Consider the following 8,794-nt stretch of genomic DNA (forward strand, 5'->3'; position numbering starts at 1 on the left):
AGCTGGCTCAGGAGTGGCTGGGAGTGCTGGCAGCTCGCAGTTTACTGCTTTTGTCATCTGCCTGTGTTGCTCTGCCAACTCAGAAAATTACCTTTTAATAGGAAGGCCATACACGTAATTGTCACGGCCATTAGGTCAGATGGATTTTACAGGAAGAGAAAAAGATGCTGAGCGTTTAAGGGCCATTAAATTGTGCAGGTTTTCATTGGTGGGCTGCAGCTTCCAGGCAGCACGATGCTGGGAGGGATATTTATTTCTACATTTGCGGAGCAGGGGAGGGAATACATTGCAAAGGAAAATAGGACATGAAAATGGGCTGGTTTTCCACTTGGTGAACAGCTAGTTTTATTTCATAATAATTAGTTTTACACTTCATTAAGTGATGGGGGTTTTGCTTATATACTTTAAGAATACAATGGAGAAGATTTAAAAATTCTCAGCAGGGCATCAAGTTACAGTTTTATAATGTAATGAGGAATTTCAGAGGGAGATGGGATCTGTCTGAGGAGGATCAGGGCTGGGGTAAGAGTTAGTGTGAGTTCAGAGACACTTCTGGCTGCCCTTGTCTCGCAGTACAGCTTGCTGGAGTTTGGGATTGGGAAGGTTGTGCCTTCTGTCCCAGGGGACATACGAGTGGGAAGTGCTGCAGGATCTCAGATCCTGCTCAGAGAGGGGACAGAAATTGGACATTTGGGGATGATTTCTCCTGCTGGTGTTGGAAGGAGCTCCAGCCCAGGCAGCACCTGGGGGTGCTGGGGGGAAATGGGGCATTGCAGGCTCTGGCAGTGCAGCAGATCCTTCAACAGCTGATTTTACAGGAGCCAGCAGTTCCAGCATGGACTGTGGAATTCCCAGGGGTGCTGTCCATGATTTCCTTGCTGGGAAGGGAATGACCCCATCTCCTCCCCTGAGCTGTCAGCAGCTGCTCTGAGCTGCAGCTCCATGGAGCTGTCAAATTCCCGAAAATCCGGATGGAAGGCAGCTCAGTGTGGATCTCAGCTCGTCAGGCTGGCAGCCTCGAGCTGTTGGAGGTTTTGGAGGTGCTGTGCCGAATCCTGCACGCTGACACGGAGTGGGAGGCTGCACTGGGACCTCGGCTGTCCCCGTGTGCTCCTGGTGAGGAATCCTCAGGATTCCCGAGCCCTGCTCCTGCGTCTCCTCCAGCCCCAGGCTGTGACGTCTCCCACATCCCACTCCTGCTGAAAGGTGAAAAAGGCGAGAAATCAGCGGGCAGCGAAGCTGGGATGAGAAGGAGTTCCTTGGCAAGCAGCAGAGCCTTGCAGGAGTGTGTGGGCAGGGAGAGCAGGACCTGAGGAAAGGCTGGCAGGGTTCCCCTGAGGCTTCAGCTTCACCTGGAGAGAGGGAAGGGTACAAAAATGCAATCATTTGGGCAGCTTTGAAGAATTCCGGCAGTCTGCTTTTTGTCTTTTTCCTCTCCTGAGTGAGGACATAAACAGACCTGAGGAAGAGGATGCAGGAGGGGGCTCTGGAGATTTCCTGGGGTGCATCCACAGGGAAATCCACATCCACAGAGGGGGCAAGGACACACCAGGGGCTCCCACTGCCAGGGGGCAGGTGACATGGGACATTGGGAAGGAACAAAACCCTCCACATCACCTTTGCAGTATCCCCAGTGCAATGGAAGGAGGCTCCAGGGACGCATATGGAACTAAATTACATGGAACAATAAACCCAGTGTGTTTGGGGCTCTGTTCCCGGTGTGTTTGGGGCTCTGTTCCCGGTGTGTTTGGTGCCCTGTTCCCGGTGTATCTGAGGCCCTGTTCCCGGTGTGTTTGAGGCCCTGTTCCCGGTGTGTTTGGGGCCCTGTTCCCGGTGTATCTGAGGCCCTGTTCCCGGTGTGTTTGAGGCCCTGTTCCCGGTGTGTTTGGGGCCCTGTTCCCGGTGTGTTTGAGGCTCTGTTCCCGGTGTGTTTGAGGACCTGTTCCCGGTGTGTTTGGGGCCCTGTTCCCGGTGTGTTTGGGGCTCTGTTCTCAGTGTATCTGAGGCCCTGTTCCCGGTGTATCTGAGGCCCTGTTCCCGGTGTATCTGAGGCCCTGTTCCCAATGTATCTGAGGCCCTGTTCCCAGTGTGTTTGGGGCCCTGTTCCCAGTGTGTTTGGGGCCCTGTTCCCGGTGTATCTGAGGCCCTGTTCCCGGTGTGTTTGGGGCTCTGTTCCCGGTGTGTTTGGGGCCCTGTTCTCAGTGTATCTGAGGCCCTGTTCCCGGTATTTCTGGCTCTGGGTTCGGGGTCACTGACAACATTCCCCTGTGCTGTGGGATCGCCTGGGTTCAAATCCCTCTGGCTCCAGAGGAATCCTGCTGGTGCCTTTGTGGGAGCAGCTGGAAGGGGCAGTGCCCGCGGGGGCAGAGCTCCCTGCTGCCGCAGGGTGAGGACAGAGGTGAGGACAGAGGTCCCTGCCCTGGCACGGTGCCTGCCAGGGCAAAGTTGCTGTGCCAGCCCTCGGGAATGTGTTTGAACTGGCTCAGGGCGTTTGACTGATCAACACTTCTGGGCTCCACTTCCAGCATTTCCACCCTGGCTCAGATGCCTCTGAGCTGCACGGTGATGAAAACACCAAAGGGGTCTCTTCCCCCTCTGGCTGTTGTGTCACAAACTGGTTTGATTTCTGCTCTCAGCCCTTGGAGGTGCCGTTTCTGTGCAGGTTTGGGATGTTCAGGTGTCCATTGTCTCCAGATCCTTTTTGGGGCCGGGGGAGCCCAGGGGGCAGGAAGGCTCTGAGGTGTTCTAGGAAAGATGAAAACTCGAGGGGGTTAGACCTGGCCTAGCAGAGCCTGCTGGGCTGTGGGGGAGAAGGGTCTGGCTCATCCCAGTTCCTGTCAGCTGTTCCTCTGGAAGCTGTACCTTCCCTGGGTGCTCCCAGAGGTGTTTAATTGCCAGGCACCCCCAGCTCTGTCCTGTGTCTCCAGCTCTGTCCTGTGTCTCCAGCTCTGTCCTGTGTCTCCAGCTCTGTCCTGTGTCTCCAGCTCCCTGTCCTGTGTCTCCAGCTCTGTCCTGTGTCTCCAGCTCTCTGTCCTGTGTCTCCAGCTCCCTGTCCTGTGTCTCCAGCTCTGTCCTGTGTCTCCAGCTCTGTCCTGTGTCTCCAGCTCCCTGTCCTGTGTCTCCAGCTCTGTCCTGTGTCTCCAGCTCTGTCCTGTGTCTCCAGCTCCCTGTCCTGTGTCTCCAGCTCCCTGTCCTGTGTCTCCAGCTCCCTGTCCTGTGTCTCCAGCTCTGTCCTGTGTCTCCAGCTCTCTGTCCTGTGTCTCCAGCTCTGTCTTGTGTCTCCAGCTCCCTGTCCTGTGTCTCCAGCTCTCCTGGCTGCCTTCCCCCAGTGCTGGAGCTCCGCAGCAGGGCCGGGAGGGAGCACCGGGCTCTGCCCCCAGAGCACTCCCCAGGAATGTGCTTATCTGCCGTGCTCAGGCAGGAGCCTCGTGTTCCTGGTGAAATCGAGATGCCCGGGAGAGGCTGCAAACGCTGCTCTGGGGTTTTCCTGGGGCTGTAAGAAGGTGTAACATTACCTGTGTCAGCTGGATGCCTCCGAGAGCAAAGTGCGGAGCAGTGAGTGCCAGGACACGGGAATGCTCCCCCTGGCAGAGGGCAGGGATGGATGGGGTGTTGGGAAGAAACTGTTCCCTGGGAGCCCAGAGAAGCTGTGGCTGCTCCTGCCTCCCTGGAAGTGTCCAAGGCTGGGTTGGATGGCGCTTGGAGCAGCCTCACCTCTCTGTGTCTTCCTGGTGCCCGATCTGAACCTCCTCTCCTCCAGCTTGAGGACATCCCCTCGTCCTGCACCTTGTGCACGTGTAATGCCCCAAAACGGCATCGAGGCCGTGAAAGTGATTTTATTTAACAACCTTTTCTCAGTCCTCAAAGCACCTGGGCTCTGTGATCTGCCCTGGAAGGCTCGGAGCAGCAGCAGCAGCAGCTGGTTCTGTGCTCTGTGCCAGCAGCACCAGGCACCAACCACGTCACGTTGTTCAACAAGCCACAGAAAAGGATATTTTCCCCCAGCCCGGCCTGTGGTTTGTCGGATCCCTCGGCAGCTCTGCCGTGCTGGGTTCAGCCCTGATTGGAAACACCACCACGGCTTCATTACAAGCTCCGCGGCTTCCCCCGCCACTTAACATTCCCTACAAATTGTTTGCTCAACTCTGGCATCTCGCCTCGGAGGAATTGTTGTCATTTGAAGGTTTAAGTCAGCTCTTTGAGCCCGCACAACTGTAAATAAGAGGCTGCTTGGAGGAGAGCTGCTCCACCACGTTCCCAGCCTCTCCCAGGGATCGAAGTGCTGGAATCCCTGTTTAAAGAAACCCCAAACCTTGCCCTGGGAAAACTCATTTATAGAAATGAGTGAAACGAGTGGCTGTTTTTAGCCACATGTTCCTCATTTTATTTTTATTACTTTGACATGTCTGCACTGGAGCAGTGCCCCGGGAGGCTGCGGGTGCCAGCTGCACACCTGGCCCGGGCTGCGGAGAACCAAGGGCTGCCCTTTCATCTCTGCTCTGATTGGAACCACGGCTTGGCCCCACATCAGACACGGGGAGCTGAAAACCATCCTCGGAGCTGGCTCCTGGAGGAAGCCTCGTAAGGCTGGGGGAGGTTAAGGGTTGGGGTTTTTTTCTTTTTGGAGCTGTTGTGTGGAGTTTATGTCCTGGCAGAGGCAGGAAACCATCGTGTACAATGTGGCAACCAGAGCTCGCAGGCAGCCCGGCCAAGGGCTGTAAATTATGGCTTTAATTTCTTGCTTTATGGGCTCTTGTTGACTGCAGATCAATAGGAAAAAGGTGCACGGAGCCACCTCTTTTAATTAAAATGCTGCTGGGACTGGGCTGCAGCGAGGGCTGGCGAGGAGGTGGTGCCTGGAGCAGCTCTGGCTGCGGGGTTTGTGCTCCTCTGTTCGCTGCTCCTGGTTCCCAGAGGCCAATTCCTCGAGGAGAATCCAACCCCAGGGAGTCACGGAATACCCTGAGCTGGAAGGGACCCACAGGGATCATTAATCCAACCCCTGGCCCTGCACAGACCCCCCAAAATCCCGCCCTGTGCCTGCTGCTGGAGCCTGTGCTGGAGCTCCGGCAGCGCTGGGAACGTGACCAATTCCCGGAGCTGGCTCCAGCCTGGGCTGTGTTTGCCTCCTCACATCCCGAGCCAGCTCACCTTGTTTTCCAGAGAACAAACCCGCAGCACATTTCAGTGGAATCTTGTTTTAAAACAGCTCCAATTCCACTTCACCCCAAGCTGGGGACGCTTTCCCCGGGGCAGGATTTTGCCCCGAACAGGTGCAGCAATATTTTTCTTTCCAAAGAATTTCCAGAGCACATCTCCCATCTGTGCCAGAGCCTCTTTTCCTGCTCATCACCCTCTGACACGGCCCTAATTAAAGGCAGATATTAAACCCAAGCCCAGTTTATGTCCCATCATTCTTGGGAGAACGACCCATCGCGTGAGATTGTTTGAAGTCTTCGTTAACCTTTAATCATTCGAGGCTGAGTCTGGCTTTGATTTTGCTGCAGGAAAAAAAAAAAAGAAAAAGAAAAAGGATATTTTGCAAATTCTTCAGGAAGGAAACATGCCAATCCTGCGGCATCTCTCATCGTGCTGGGAATGCAGTGTTTGGAATCCCTTCGCTGATACAAGTCTGTGGAATGAAGGCTTTTTCCATTTCCTCACTTGGGTTCCGTCTGTTCTGGCTGGGGTGCCCAGCACCAGCGCTGCTCAGGAGAATTACTGCACTCACGGATGTGTGCTGGAGACTGCACGAGAGGGATGGCTCGAGGTGAGCCTCAGTACGGGATTTCCTCAGAGCTGAGCTCTGCTCAGCGGATGGACACCTGAGGAACCACTTCCAGCTGTGGGGAGCAGCAGGAACGTTCAATCCCCAGCACTCTCCGCGATAAATCCAGAGCCAGAGCTCCTCAGCAGCCTCCCTGCTTGTTTGTTTTTCCCGCTGGGAGGTGTTGGCTGCCTGACACGGGGCTGGGAGAGCGGCCAGCTCCGGTGCCAGGGAGCGAGGGAAGAATTCCCCGCTCCCACCCAGAGCGTGGAATGGCAGCTGGGCCCGGCTCCATGGCTGGGAACAATCTGCCTTCCACAGAGGGCCTGGATCGCTGCCTGGGGCTGGGAGTCCTTGGGCTGCCCCCTGCTCGTGCAAGGTGGGCCAGGAGCCGCGTGCCCTCCTCACCCCAGCGCCCTCCTCCCAAACCCCAGCTCTGCAGCACTCCCGAACCCTCCTGCCCCGTGCCAGCAGCTCCTTTTCACCACAGATCCTTCCCCAGAGCTCTCCCAGCTGTTTCCTCCTCCAAAGAAAGAGAAATAAACTCCCTGAGCTCTGGCCAAGACCTGGGCACTGCTGGAAGTGCCATCAGCAGGGGCGAGGGGGGACTGGGGGGAAGGCGCTTCCCACCTGCTTCCAGGCAGCCTTGGAAACTCATCCCTTGTTCCTGGGAGAGGCTGAGCCCTGCACCTGCCCTGGAACAGGTGAGGCTGCCAGGCTGGGGACGGCTGGAGCGTGGGCTGGGCTCAGGATGGCCACGGGATGTGCAGCTGGAGCCCAGCGAGGCTCAGAGCGGCTCTGTTCTCCCTGAAACGCTTTCCTCCTTCCTTCCTTCTCCTTGGCCTGCTCACCTGCAGCTCAGACATGAGAACAGGGCACTGCTGGGGCGGGGGAGAACCTCACAGGGCAGCATTTGGGAACTGAGGCTCTGTCAGTGCATCCTTCCCTCCTGACTGAGCCTTGCAGATCTTCCAGCCCTGCCTTTGGCCTGTGCCCATTCCTGCTGGGAATTCTGGCTGGGAGCAGGGTGGGATCGGATCCCCCCGTCCTGGGCGGCTCCTGCACCTCCCCTTCAGCCCAGGAGCTTTCCAAACCTTTCTGCACTCCCTGCTGGCCGCGCTGCAGGGGCTCCCTTGGCTCGGTCTCACCGAGGGGCTCTGCTGGGAAGCCGCAGGGAGATTTCTGGCCGGGCAGGGAGGCTTTGGGCTGGTCCCCAGGTGTCCCTGTGAGCTCCCGAGGAAAGCACGGTGGGCATCTCCGGGAGGATGAACACGGGGGGAATTGTGGAACGCGGGGTGGAGGTTTGGGCAGGCTCGGTGCCAACACCCCCGAGTGCCCGCGGCCCTTCCCAGGGGCTTGGCTGGAGGAGCCCTGGGGGCTCGCTCTTGCTTGCAGGGACCATTCCCAGGGAAGGCTGGGCTGGGAGGGCTCAGCCGAGCTGGGATTCTGGGCTGGAACAGGCGGCTGGGGGATCCTGCAGATCTCCAGATATTCCATCCTTCGGGAGGGAACTGCGCTGCCACCTGCAGATGGTGCCAGAGACGGGGACAAAGCTGAGCAGAGCTGCTGCTCGGGGGGAATCCGGGGCTAAAGCCGGGAAACGAGGGGAGATGGGGAGGAAATCTGCCCCGAGAGCGTTCCGGGGGGTTCACGCCGGATCCCTTTTCCATCCTGTGTCTGTAGGCTGGAGCAGGGCACCCCACGGGTCTCCCCTTCCAGCGATTGTGGTTTGGCTGTTCCACGAGCATCTCCCCGGGATGTCATTCCTTCGGAATGTCCTTGGAGACACTTCCAGGAATGTCCCAGGGCTCCACACCGGCTCAGGCGGGCTGTGGGGAGCCCCTGCCGCAGCTCACACCCATCCAGGGCTGATCTCTGCATTTCCAGGGCTCCCTCACGGTGCCACCCTGCCCCTGGCCCGGGCACCTGCAGTGGGGTCAGCTCCAGCTCCTGACAGCAGCCCCGGCCCCTCCTGCTGCTCCCGCTGGGTTACTGATCCCCCAGGAATGAACGGGGATTGATCCCCCCTGGAATGAATGGGGATTGATCCCCCTGGAATGAACAGGGATTGATCCCCCCTGGAATGAATGGATTGATCCCCCAGGAATGAACAGGGATTGATCCCCCTGGAATGAATGGGGATTGATCCCCATGGAATGAACAGGGATTGATCCCCCAGGAATGAACAGGGATTGATCCCCCTGGAATGAACGGGGATTGATCCCCCTGGAATGAACGGGGATTGATCCCCCAGGACCGAACAGGGATTGATCCCCCTGGAATGAACAGGGATTGATCCCCCAGGAATGAACAGGGATTGATCCCCCAGGAATGAACAGGGATTGATCCCCCCTGGAATGAACGGGGATTGATCCCCCAGGAATGAACAGGGATTGATCCCCCAGGACCGAACAGGGATTGATCCCCCTGGAATGAACAGGGATTGATCCCCCAGGAATGAACAGGGATTGATCCCCCAGGAATGAACAGGGATTGATCCCCCCTGGAATGAACGGGGATTGATCCCCCAGGAATGAACAGGGATTGATCCCCCAGGACCGAACAGGGATTTATTCCCCCAGGAATGAACGGGGATTGATCCCCCAGGACCAAACAGGGATTTATTCCCCCAGGAATGAACAGGGATTGATCCCCCAGGACCAAACAGGGATTTATTCCCCCAGGAATGAACAGGGATTGATCCCCTAGGACCGAACAGGGATTTATTCCCCCAGGAATGAACATTTATCCCCATGGCCGATCCAGCCAGGTCCCCAGTGGGGCAGCTCAGGGGACGGCATTTGCCCGCTCGGGTTTGGTGGCTGTTCCTTGGCAGTGAGAACTTTCCAGAGCACAGGAATGAGCCCATGTGTCTGAGCTCTGCCGGGAGCCCATCCGGGCCTGCCCTGCTCCTCCTGGGAGCAGCCGGGGAGCCAAGGCAGCAGAGGGAGCTGCCCCAGCACAAGCGGAGCAGGTTGACCCCTTTTCCCCCTGACAGGGCTGTTACCTTTTTAGGATCAAAGCTTT

At 57.4% G+C, this 8,794-nt stretch overlaps 1 long non-coding RNA gene across 1 annotated transcript; it reads right to left on the reverse strand.

The window, feature by feature from the left end:
• Positions 1-317: 317 nt before the first annotated feature.
• Positions 318-2,532, reverse strand: LOC147650639 (uncharacterized). Its single transcript, XR_015276029.1, has 2 exons — positions 1,460-2,532; positions 318-1,352 (listed from the first exon to the last, which is right to left on the reverse strand). It is a non-coding gene; the product is annotated as an uncharacterized LOC147650639 (long non-coding RNA).
• Between the last annotated feature and the right edge of the window lie 6,262 nt (positions 2,533-8,794).

Source organism: Cyanistes caeruleus, chromosome 13 (assembly GCF_971803275.1).
Source record: "Cyanistes caeruleus chromosome 13, bCyaCae1.hap1.1, whole genome shotgun sequence".
NCBI lineage: Eukaryota > Metazoa > Chordata > Aves > Passeriformes > Paridae > Cyanistes > Cyanistes caeruleus.